Below are 13,739 nucleotides of genomic sequence, written 5' to 3' on the forward strand. Positions count from 1 at the left end.
ATATTTTATAATGCCTCTTTTATTATCCTGAAATTAAGTTCACAGACATTATTGTCTATCTCTCCACATAATCTAGGAAAATGGAAAAGTTATATAATGCTCTAAATTGACATAATGGAGAAACAGAAGGAAACCAACTGATGAAATATTTTTCACTGTGTAATTGCTTTAGTATGACTACTCTAGAAGATAAAACACAATAGTTACCTGTTTGCACCTGTTTCCCCAGAATTACCATGAATTTTGTGGCCACAAATATAGATTGATATAAATAATTGTATTGGCAGTTTATATAGCACAAGTGGTGTGACTGCTAGTGATGTGACTTCCCCAAATGGCAAACAACCCTTAACTTTGAGGAAGGAAAATAGATTTGATTTATTGATTTGATCAATCTGGACAAAACACTTGCTGACTTAGCTGGACCAAACTTTAGTCAGGCTTCTCCCCAACTCCCACATCCAGTTCCTTCAGCTTTGTCCACTTATAAAAGAAGAGCCATTCTGCCTGACCTTTGAGACTCTTGCAGACCTTACAATCAAAGTGTTCTCTCTACTGCAATATTCTCCCTCTTCCTATTGCAATAGGCTTTTTGAATAAAACCTCTCTTTATCTAACTCTGGATTTTTTTTTTTTTTTTTGACATACTCTAGAAATTCCCAAAGGTATTTGGCTAAAGAAGATAACGGTATTTGGAAGGACCTCACATTGTGGTCATCTTTCATAGGTCCCTTTTGATATGTTTAAAGGCAGCCTTCATAACTGAGTTTTAATAAATTTTCAGAGAAAAAAGGGGTACAATGTAATAGGCCCTATTCCATATATTAGCACTTGGGGCTAGAGTCTAGTTGGTATTTTTGAATGCAAAATATTTTGTCTTTAAAAGTAAAGCAGAATTATATACAAAGCTCAGGTGATTGTGAACAGAGTTTTAAAAGTAGTGTGAGATATGAAAAGCTGTCTTCATTGTGTAAGACTTTTCCACGCCTTGTGATTTGTAGCAGTGCTGGCTACCAAATACCATTAGTATTCCCAATTATAATAGCCATCACATCCCATCAAATCCCAAAATACTACCTAGAAAACCATACTGCCCCAGTAAAATTCCCTGCACTAGAAGACATCAACCTCCTTTTTACTTGGAAAAATTCCACCTTTCTAAATAATTATAGAGCAAAAAATGTATACTAAAAATGGTCTATTTGCAAGAGAATATAACTGTCATTAGTCTGAACTAATAAATTCCTGGGGGGGTGGGCGGGGGAGGCATGTGTGTTTATACCTCACCTCATTCCAAAAAGATTTAAGAAAGTGACACTAATGTATTTTTTTATCCTTTTATATATTTCCAAGGCTGGTGGATTAAACAGGTCAGCATAATCATTTTCTTTAAATAGGAGATTTAATCTTTTTAAAGGCTGTGTATGTCTAAATTGTGTAATTAACATTATTCTAAATGTATTATAGGAGTGTATTATACACAGAAGTTCTAGTAATTAAAATTATGGAAAATCATTTGATTTTATTCCCATTCATCCATTTAGTCAGTCAGTCAAAATGTGGTTAGATACTTATGCACAGGATATAGTCCTAAATAATCTAGGAAATACTCATGAAACTTAGATTTCATTGGGAGGAGAAAGGGAAATAAAGGCACACACACAAAATAAAACCATCAAATAAACACATAAAAGTACAATAAATGCTAAGAAGACCATTGAAATAGAGCTATGACGGAGAACAACCTTGTTGCTACTTCAGACTGGGTGGTTAGAAGAATCATTTCTAATGATATAACATATAAGGTGACGCCTGCGTATTAGGAAACTACTAGATGTGTGAATATTATGAAGAAAAGCCTGTCAGGCAAAGAGAATAGTTTGTGCAGTGGTCCTGACAGGAAGAAGCCCAGGATAGCTAGAATTCAGTGGGCAAGGAAGGGAGGTTATAAGAAGTCAAAGAGATAGGCAGGGCCCACACTGGAAGTTACTTACTAGTCATGCATTCTTAAAAACCTAGCACAGCATATTATTCAGAAGGCTTTGAAAGTAAGTAGTCTAGCTCATCCACCCATGATTCCATGTATCAGTCTATTCATCTATGCAACCAGGCATGCATACATCCATCCATGCATCTATTAATCTATCCATCTATCCATCTATTTATCCATGCATCTATTTGCTCATAAACATTTATCACATACTGTGTTCTGTTTTTTTTTTTTTTTTTTAAATCATCGAGTACAATGATAAATAAATTCCCAATTGCTGACCTCAAAGAACTCATGGCCTGATGGAAAACAGTCTATTTTACAATAAATAGAGAACCAGGACCCCACCTTCTGTCACTTTCATTGCTCTGAGTTCTGATGCAGAACCTGCTGAGAGTTTTACCCAGTTGAATTGTCAGCCTCCTTGCAATCACACAGTAATGACTCTCTGTGTTGTCTGACAACAATCAAGCCCCTTATCTTCAGATAACTTGCAAGATAAAGCCTGTGACTGTGGCATCAAGCCAGACTAATGTGCCTCTCTCACTATATGAGAACACATGCCTTTGGATATAGCTTTAGACGGATACACAGGTGCTGACGATAAATAGATATATTACATTGTCTGCCTAAGTGCACAGATACACAAATAGATAAATTCAATGGGGAGAAAAGCTGGCCTTGGGATATCATTACCTAATCCCTGGGAAAGCTGATTGCTAGAGCCTTGACAGAAGGAACCTGTTTACTTGTAACAAGCACCATGACAGGCTGATTTGACAACTCCTGAAGTAAGTATTTTAAAACTATAACGGAAGAAGAAATTACTTAACTTCAAGTCCTTGTAAACCAAGGAAAGCTTGTCATATGATGTTTTTCCTTCTGTGACTTTATGTTGTTGTTCTCCTAAAGGCACAACTATTAACTGGATTTGGTGGCTTTATTATTCAGATTTTATTTTGAGGAAGAAAAGTGGGGCGGGGGGGCGGGGGGCGGAACAGGGGACTACACAGCATGCTCATTAAGGGGTAGATTTTCTCTGTTTCCTAAATGGAATTTCTGGCTCATCTGACCTGTATTTTGTTACCTCCCATATTTGCTAGAAAAAGGTTGAGGGCTTAGCATGATATCTTAACTGTGATGGTTCTGCTGTAGAGAAAAAGTTAAAATGTCTTTAGCTGAGGAATAGAGAAGAGATTCACTAAAGATATCTTGCTGTGTGAATATAGAATTGTCTCACACTATTCTCCCCCATCTTGTAGAAAAAAGAACAATCTCCTCAAATGTCACCTCTAAAAATTGCCACTGTGTTTTAAAGTCCCACTGAAATGATGGAGTTGACTCTTGCCCAGGGTCAGTTCGGAAAGCCTGGTATCTAAATAATAATACAGTTCAGGCTCCCTGTACTTAGAAATGAAACAGTTAGGATTTACCCCTACCCCCTGCAGCGATCCTGAGATAAATCTTTCCCAGAGAAGTCATACTGTTGTTAAAAGCATGTCACCATTTTGGCCAGCTTGAAAGTTTCACAGCCTAGGGTCAGAGTTAAATATTAAGTAGTTTGTAGTTAAACATAGAGAAGACAAGATGCAAGGGAAACTAGTTCCTGAAGCCCATCGAAGTGGACACCTTAGGTGCTGCAGAAACATTTGGGGGTTGACCAGGTATGTTCATCTTTCTCAGGGAATAGCTACCTCTACCCAGCTGCCCTAGCAGCCATGAATCAACTTTGAGAGCCAGAGCTGTGCAGCCTCAGATGTAAATTCGTAACCAAGGGTGGACCAATCAGATTCTTTTTCCTAGGAGTTTGGAAATGGAGCAAGTTAGCCTTAAGTCTATGCAGATGACTTTGAATGGGGTACATGTAAAATCAAGCATAATAATGGCCATTGACACAGAAAAAATTAAAGTCCTATAGAGAGAAAATAATAAAGTTCACATTGAGAAAAGTGAAGACCTCTCTGTTGTCTTTGCCCTTTATTCCATGCAATTTCCTTTATTAACTGAGTTTGAAAGGGTTTTATCATTGGAAACTAAAAGATTTTACCTAAAAAACACTACTCAAATAATTAGGCCACAAAACTTATTTTCTCAATTGCTAATACTGCAGTTTACCTGAAGTATATGTGCATTGAAATAGTAAATAACTAGTCTTAGTGCTTTTCAGAGTCAATAAACCATGCTATCAATTTCATTTAATCGCCTAGAATGTATAATGCTCTGATAGTTTGGTGGGAATAGAGAGATTAATAAGATGTCCCTGACCTTGTAAATGAGTAAGTGGGGCTCCTTGTCACTACGTTTCTGTAATATTTTTATGTACAACATACAAATACTTACGTGGAATGAGAAAGTAATCTATAGTCAATGTATAGATCACAGTAGTCATGATTTTAACTGGTACATGCAGACACATTCAGAGTCAGAGAAACAACCCAAGAGTTTTCAAGACTGTAATAAACTAAGTTCCCTGAGAAGATAGTGAAGTGAAATGATGTGATAAGCTCCTCTACTTATATAGACCTGTCCTTGGAGAAATACAATTTCAAATGCTTGGGAAATCTATACAAAGAAAACAGTCCAATAACATACCAGGAAATCTATAAATCCAAGATGTTAAATGTCAACCTACTCTTAGTTGGATAGAAAAGCTTGGCAATTAACCTCTAGAGGTAACATTTGAATGTGTTGGAAAATAATTGTGGAGTGAGGTTGTTAATCAGAATTATTCGGCAGGTGATGCCTTAGATAAACTAAGGAGATGATGATGAAAATTATCAGAACACTGGGCTACACTAGGGTTTATTAGCTTTCTTATTTGGGGCACAGGGAGTCCAGTCCAAAAGAAAAAAAAAAAAAGGATTTAAAATGTGTGGATATCTAGCATGCCATGGTAGTAATAGAGATTTGATTAGAAAAATGACTAAGGAAAGCTAAATTGTAACTTCATTACTTCTGGAGGAGCTTTAATTTGGTGCCATACTACATCACAGACTGCTCCCAGACCTCTGCAAACAAATAATTATTCTTGGTTCACAAGACAGAATCTTCAGGCCAGCATTCAAATTCCATCTCCACCACTCACAAACTGTGTAGCTTTGGACAAACCACTTAGCTTCTTTGAGCTTGTTTTTTTAATCTATAAAACAAGAAAAAAAATCACAGTAACAGCACCAAGAAAGATAATTGTATTTCTCCAGGATATTTTGGATATCAAGCCAAATGAAAATAAATTAAAATGTTCACTAAATTACATAGTGCTGTGAAGGAGTTAGCTAACATATTTAACCTCCTGTCTCCCTCATTTCTTCATCTTTGATCATCACCATAAACACATGCCCATTTATTCATCACTAGTCCAGCCTCTTCTCCATCCTCATAGCCATCCCTCCCTGCTCCCCTGCCACACCAAATCATTCCATGTTCTGAACCAAATACCAATTCCTTTGATATAACACTTCTCTACAGTTTCCTCGATAGCTTTACATAATGCCCTCTCCCCTCTTCCTTCATTTAAAGAAAGCTTTGGTTTGAGAACAAAATGATTATTTTCTTTTCTCTTCCTTTGTTAGACTCAGAAGAAAGTTGGAATTTTCCTTCCTCTCCACTCTTACTTGCTCATGAAAACCTGGGCATGTTTTAAACTCTTCTGAGCTTCTTCTAAATTAGTAAACTGTATCTGGAGGGTGGGGATGATTAAATTAGGTAATGCATACTAAATAATCTGATTATTCTTTTGCCGCTGACCCTCCCATTCATTGTTTACCTCTTGTCTGGGATTGGGTCCTGCAGAAGGCATCTGCTGGGCTCCCTGGCCCTCAGGCTTCTGGGTGGGCTTGGCAGGTCAAAGGAGGGCCTGAGCAGACAGCAGCCATTGCTTTACCGCTTCTCTGTCAGTGACACTATTTTTCTCTGGCTAGAGTCTCTGTCAGGCACCCCTTTTCCTCAATCCTCATGAGACCTCTGATGATACCTCCCCACCCCTTGAGGCCTAGGGTAGTAACAGCTTCTCAGTTTTGCTAGATTTTGGGCACCTCACCAACCACCAATGATTCTTTTGACCCTGTCCATACTCTGTAAAACTGTCCATTAAATTCTGTTCAGTTAAACCCTTTTAATTAAGCCATCATTTTTCTGCCAGAGTGCTAATTGATGCAAAAAGGATTTAGCACAGTGCCTGTCAGTAGTCAGCATTCAAGAAATATTGGCTTTTTATAACAAAATAATATTTAGAATGATGAAATAATTATTCATTTATTATTTTTAATCAGTGTCAGTATATCACGCCTGAAAACAACCCCTAAATTAGTCTATGTTGGTCTCTTCCAAGATTTCCGTAGACAAAGAGGTCTGTAAGACACAACATAAAGACCTGCTATTTTTAGTTTGTCAGTAAACAGAATAGTCAAAAGCAAGCATCAGTTTTTTTTTTTCAAAACTGAATTTGTTGTTTTAAATCCTTTTTTGATTGATGGATTTTCTGTTTTTTTTGTTAAGCTGAATAATCAGTTGTGAGATTTTTTATTTTATTTTTGTTTCTGATGGAACCAGTTTTAGTTGAAAGGACCCCTCAAGTTTCATGTGGTGGATTAAAGGCGGTTTAAGATTCAACAGAAATAAATTGAGATTTTGAATACTGGATTATGACAGTTGAAAAGCATTGCCTAGAGTCCTGTTACTCTCCTTTATAACACTTTGTACCCTTGGACGAGAAAGCCATTATCTTCTTGGAGATTCATCTGTTAAATAAGAATAATAATATATACTCCACCCAAATCACTGAGTTTTTGTGAGTATCAGTTCAGTTAATATACGTACAAGAACTCCATTGTGTGCAAGGTGATTTATTTACAAGCATTAACTGAGTAGCCATGATAGGCCAGATATGGTGCAAGATTCTCAGTATAAAGATGAGTTAGCACAACGCCCACTGGTGGTGAGCAGGGTGGCAGTGAGGGTTGGCATGGGGGAAAATTAAGTAAATAACGTGCATTGGTTTTGTATAGCTGCCTTAACAAAGCACCACAAACTGGGCAGCTTAGATACAGTTCTGGAGGATAGAAGTCCGAGGTCAAGTTTGGTTCCCTCCAAGACTGTGAGGGAAGGACCTGTTCCAGGTCCTTCTCCTTAGTTTTTGATGGCCATTTTCTCTGTCTCTTCACATTGTCTTCCTTCTCTGTGGATCTGTGTCCAAATTTCCCCTTTTGATAAGGACACCAGTGTCCAATGACACAGTGACCTCTCATTAACTTGTTTACCTCTGTAAAGACTCTGTTTCCAAACAAGGTCACATTCTGAGATACTGGGGTTTAGGACATCAACATATAAAGGGGGTAAAGGGAACAATTCAATCTATAACATAAAGAAAACAGAGTGACAATACACTGTGGTAGAGGAGAGCATAGGGCACTTTGAGAACATGAAGATGAGATGTCTACCTGAAATTATTAAAAATTCTGTCTTAAGGCTCATTTTCTAATTTCTCTCTGTATTTAATTAGCTTTAAATCATTTTGTGTTTTCTCAATATCCAGAGCTTTGCTGCATTAACCTAATGAAAACACTTCTATTCATTAACCTATAAGTCATTAGATTCCTCTCTTTTCAAGTGTTTCAGTGGGACAGAGCCCAGGACTCAAGTCTCAGTTAAGGCACTAACTAGCTACGTGACCTTGGGCAGATGAGTTAACTGCTCTGAACCTCTGTTTTTCTAATGGTAAATCAAGCGATCAGGTGGTGAGCTTACTAAAATATCTTTTAGCCCCTATATTCTAAGGTTCTAATTAATGTATGGATGCTGCCACACACTAACAGAAGGCCCTTCCTTTTTAAAGAGTTCAGCTCTGCTAAATTGGATAATAAATTTACCTACTTCTATATAAAAAAGCACAGGCTGTACTGAACAGTTAATTGATTCATTTTGAAATAAAAAGTTAATATGAAATTCTTAATCTTCTGGGAGGAGACATTCAATTAGAGTGTGCTTGGTTTCAACTTCCAATGTAATGGCTCTGCTTAAGTGAAAAAGTGAATACTTAGTCACATTAACTTAGGGCCTTCAAAGGCACACCTACCATGGTATTTGGATACTTTACTCAGAAATTGTAACTCCCAGGACTATATGGTTCTTTGCTTTGATTTTCCACTTTATGGTGTGTAGTTTTTCTTCAAGGGGTCCAGAATATGCCACTGTGGCATAAAAGTTATATTGAGCTGAAGGCATTAGAGATTCAATTGATGCAGGAAGATGCTTTCTCTGTGCCCCCCTTCTTTGCCTAATAGCAGACCCTTCCAGAAGAATTCAGCTGCCATAAATAAACCCTACTTTAAGGAAGGATTCCTGTACCGGAGGAAAGAGTGACTACCGTCCCTGGGGGTGAAAAATTGCACAAATAGACCTTGTTAAAATAAACTTTGTCTTCCATTAGTTTTCCCCATATATTTCTCAGTCATTTTCTGCCATTTATTTTCCCTTAAAGTTCTAGCTGTCTCCCCTTGTTAAGCTGGTATATAAACCCCAAATTCTAACTGCTTCTTTGAGTCATATTTTCTTTCTTACTCACAGGTCTATATAAGTGGATAAACTTTGTCTCTTCTCTTGCTAATCTGCCTTTTGTTAATTTAATTTGCAGACCCCTGTCGGCTGAAAAAAAAAAAGTACAACCTAAAAGTTGAGAATTATGTTTGGCGGACACAGCTGCAGACTTAAGCCTGGGACACAGCATCTTGGATAGCTCTGAGTCTGAACGACTGCTCCAGAGAGGTAAGGGAGGAGCCAGGATATATAGGAGTTTATGCAGCAAAGACCAGGTAGGCAGAACTTCAAAAGATTACTGTTAATTTAACAAAACCAGATATCTCAGGTTAAGGAATTTAGCACTTTATTATGTATGGGAAGATGCAAGTGTCTGGGCTCCCTGAAAGCATTCCTTTGACAGGCATCTCAGCTATCTGGGCCCAGTATCTTGTGCTTTCGTCTCCTCAGGGAGGTGGGTGGCTACAGGGATTGACTGCTAGATGGCAGGCATCCTGTTTCTATCTTGAGTCCCCTTAGGGGTCACCATCAGGGTGGCTATACTGTGATGGCTTGATGGCTGCAACATCCTTTGTTTACTGATATGGCCAGCAACATTTTTTTTTTTTTTCTCATTGACACCCCCAATCAATTGCGTAAGAGAGTAGAAGTAAAGTTTTTCCCCTTGACATTCTGCACATCAAGCTGACAATTTAGAAAGTATTTGACTAGTAAACATATGTAATTATTAATATAATAGCTAGAATGGAGACAGTTCAGAAGTCATGCTTTTAAAGGTAGAAGGAAGCACAGTCCTTTATATAGGTTGTTTGAGGGACAATTACAGAAAAAGAAATATTGCCTGTCTTAGTGAAAGTGTGGGTCATGAACATCATAGCATGTTCTTTTTTGGCCACAACTTGGAGATGTTCCCTGAAGAGATGCTGCTGGTGTGGAGCAACACTGATAAAAAATCAGCATTTTCAGTGTAGCAGGGCAATGCTATCTTGGGGAGCACTCCCTCCTGGTGATAATTCCACACATTACACTGAAATATATATTAGCATTCCTGGTGGATTCAGGGATCTAGGTGTCAAAATGTCCCCCTACTGAGAGTCAGCATGATGTCCTTAGGAACACAAGTTATAATTCCAGATTGTGCCAACTTACACCAAGCTGTACATTTGGAGAATCCAATTCCTTTAAGAAGTTGAAGAAGCAGAGGGAAATATGACTGCCTGATGAAAACTCTGCAGAGTAATAAAATAGCAACTTTCTTATAGAAAGTTTGTGAAATACTTTTGTAAATTTAGCAGTATGGATGGGGCCCCCGACTAGTCAAGAGTTAATACAAAGATGGTTACCATGGAGCCCACTGATGAAGTGGAGCCCAGATGAAGAAGGGGTGTTTCTTCATCCTTGGTTCTTCCATTTGCCATGTACACTTGGTGAGACTTGGGAGACTTCAGTGGGGACCAGGAAGGAGGTGTTCTGTCAAATTTGTCCCAAGGCTTTTTTCAGTTGCCACCTCTTCATTTGTCCATTCACTCCACAACTATTTCTTCAGAATCTACTGTGTATCAAGCACTGTTCTAGGCACAAGAGATAGAGAAGTGAACAAAACAGACCCAGTTCCTGTCATCATGCAGCTTTTCATATGTTGGGGGACTGGTGAAGAAGGCCTGGAAGATGGGGCAGAATGTGGAACAGGTGCAGACATGCAGAAACCTCGTGAATGCAGATCCTAAATGCTAGACCCCAAAGTTAAATTTCACATGGAAGTCAGTAGGGATCTGTTGAAGGAATTTAAACACAAAGAAGGCATATTTTGTTTTACATTTCGGAAAGAATATTCCAGCAAGCCTTAAGAAGGGTAGATTCATGAACAAAGCAAAATAAAAATCTGTAAGCAGACAAAGGTATTTCTTCCCATGAAATTCAGTTAATAATGGCATTTAAATATTCTATGCCTCAATTTTTTCACATATGAAATAGGTCAGTTGCAGTAGATGAGAGGTTAGCCAACTATATAGCTCTAAGGCCACGTTCGGTGGGCTGCTTGTTTGTGTAAACAAAGTTTTATTGGAAGATGTCATACTCATTCTTTTTGTGTGGTCTAGGGCTGTTTCTGCCCTACAATGGAAGAGCTGAGTAGTGGCAACAGAGGCTCTGTGGCCCACCACACCAAAAATATTTACTGTGTGGCCTTTATAGAAAAAAAAAAAAAAAGCCAACTGTGCACTAAACAGTTAGGTTTCTTCCAGTCATAATATTATTTGAGTCTAACCAAATAATTGACTAAACACCTATAGCCTCTTCCCCCTTTCCTTCTCACATGTGTGCTATTTATCAATTAATACATACACACATATAATGATTTGGGATGTTTCAGATAATTGAATATATTGGTTAACTGAGAGTTACCCATGCTCAAAGTATGTAAAATTTTAAATACTTAGCTAAAAAAATACATTAAATCTAGAGTTAAGTTAATTTGATACCTGAGGATACAGATTATTTTGAGAGGAAGTAGAATAATGAATACTCAGTATAAAGTACTAGAAAGTAAAGTATGTAAGCTAAGGGACTAAACATAACATCAGGAGATTGATGTATCTCAGATGTGATTTACTGAATCAGTCCCTGACATTGTCTTTTCCAATTATCATTTGTTTAGCTTCTAAACATATTTATCTTTTAATTGTTTGTATTATATCAAATGTGATGACCTGTACAGAGCCATGAAAGGACAGCAGAATTGCTCAGAGGTCTCATCTGCTCAAGTATTCACAGCTTATTGCTATTAATAATGGAAATACATCATATTTATGTAGCACCTTTCCTTGGAAGAATTCATTAGATCATTTATTTTCCCAGATTTTTATTTAAAATTCCATGGTTCATACTTATATCAAACTTTTCTTAGAAATATGGAGGGGTAGATAATTTGTAGCTCTTTTATCTATGGTGAAATTAAAGTACAAAAATCACCATTTATTTTCTTTTTTCCTTATTTTTGTATTTAAGTGACAGAACTAGTTAAGTGTAGTACATCAGAAATCAGATCATTTAGACTGGGGTCTACCTCTCAAGCTAGAATTGTTATGATATCTCTTTGTTATTTCTTTAGTCAGATGGATAAGGCACCAAATGCTGAGATTAGAAAGTTAGTTTCTGAAAATTAAAAAAAGGAAACCTCAGCTAAAACTAGAGTTGGGAATGGTCTGTAAAGGGAGCTCTCCAGCACTATCATTTACCATCATTTGTAGGCACTGACCTTCATTTGCATGCTCCACAGGAAGAAGTATACCCTGCAACTACTTTACTATCTGGAAGGTAGAATTTCTTCTTGCCCAGAAACAGCCCAGCCAATTTGAAATCTTGCTACTCAGCCAATGAGAAGCCCCCAAACTCCTACTTTCTGCAAATGAACTTTCATTTAGAACAGCAAATCCCAACTCCCCTTTTTTTCCCAATTAAAGCAGTTCCCTTTCTTTGTTCTCTGGACTTGCCTGTGGTTTGCTATAGTTTGTACATCTAGATTGTAATTCTTTGCTACCCTGAAAAAAAAAAAAGGGCAAAACAAACAAACAAAACTGTTGCTTATAAAATAACTGGCTGTTTTACTATTTTAGGTCAAAATTCCTTTCTGACTTTCATGAATTTCTCAAGTTCTCTGAGTCTACTTTCTATTAAGAAGACAGATACAATGCCAGTGTAGGTAAATCTCAAATCTATTCCAAAAATGAATGAGAACCTAATAATTCTAAGTAAGAAAATTTCAAAGTTTTATTGATTGCTAGCTCCAATACTGTCCCTGTTTGGACTAAATTTCTTCCTTTATTTCATCATAAAGGAAGAAATTTATTCCTACAGACTATTCTGAGCTTAGTTCAAATCTTTCTTTTTCCCTGAACCTCTATCAAGCTCTTCAGTCCTGGATAGTTTCTCACTGATCTGAGTGATGTTAGCAGGTATTGAGTGCTTACTATGCTCTAGGCACTATGCTATCTAATACTTAACAGCATTCCTAGGGCAGGAGTTATTAATTTTATTATTCCCATTTTATAGATGAGAAAGTTGAGTTTGTCCAGTGTAGGGAAGACAAATAATTTTTCCTCTACCCTTCTGAGTTCTTGGCTTACACATCCCCTGGTAATAAAAGACAGGTTAAAAGGAGAAAAACAAACAGAACTTTAATAATATATATACCTCCTGTATACATAAGAGATACTCAGAAAGGCTGAGTAACTCTCCAAAATGGCCCAATCCATCCCTTAAATAACATCTCCAGCTACAGACAAAAGAAGATGTTGGTGGAGAGGGAAGCCATTTCTGGAAGTTTACTGGGTAAAAAAACTAGAGTATGGTTGCTAAGCAGATTTAAGTCATTGCCTTCTCTAATAAGAGTGTCTAGGGATTTAGTCATCCTCCTCTTGCTGTTACAGAGAGGGAGACCCCCCCTTTCAAGTAGAGATGTCCCTTATAATTGTACATGTCTCTTATAAAAAGGTAACTTCTATTCAGTTCCCAGGCTTTTCCAATGTCTGCCTTTTCTTAAAAATAATCAGTCTAAAATAATCCCTATGCCACAGAGACATGTTTTGTGCAAGCAAATTCTGCTCCCCTTGGTTAGTAAGTGGTAGATACTGGATTCAAACCCAGGAATCCTGACTCCCAGTTCCCCACTCTTAATACAATTCTGCTTTCTAACGCATCAATCCCTATATACTCTGCTCATTTGACGTTTTGCCTTTATATTTTGTAAATAAGCTTTACACTTTTAATTAAAATAAAGTATCTGTACCTTTTCTCTCTAATCAGATAGTATGCCACCTGACGGTAGTGACTGTCTTATCAGTATCTGGAAGATAGTCAGGTGTTTTTGACCGAAACAAAAGTGCACAATGTAAGAGTTTCAGTTTTATTTACTGAGAACTATATCCCAGGAAACAGCCTCTCCATAGCTCTGAGAGAGCTGCTCCTTGGAGGTAGGACAGAAGGCAGTATATACATATACATGGTTTTAGCTAGGGAATATATGTGGTCAATCATACATCTCAGTAAAAGGGTCTCAAGGAACAGATATCTCAATTAATGATTTTGGGATTTTTTTCTTTGAGTATTATTTTGTTTTAATTTTTATTGGGATATAGTTGATTTACAATGTTGTGTTAGTTTCAGATATATAGCAAAGTGAATCTATTATACATATATGTATGTCCACTCTTTTTTA

Source organism: Phocoena sinus, chromosome 11, assembly GCF_008692025.1.
Source record: "Phocoena sinus isolate mPhoSin1 chromosome 11, mPhoSin1.pri, whole genome shotgun sequence".
Classification (NCBI taxonomy): domain Eukaryota; kingdom Metazoa; phylum Chordata; class Mammalia; order Artiodactyla; family Phocoenidae; genus Phocoena; species Phocoena sinus.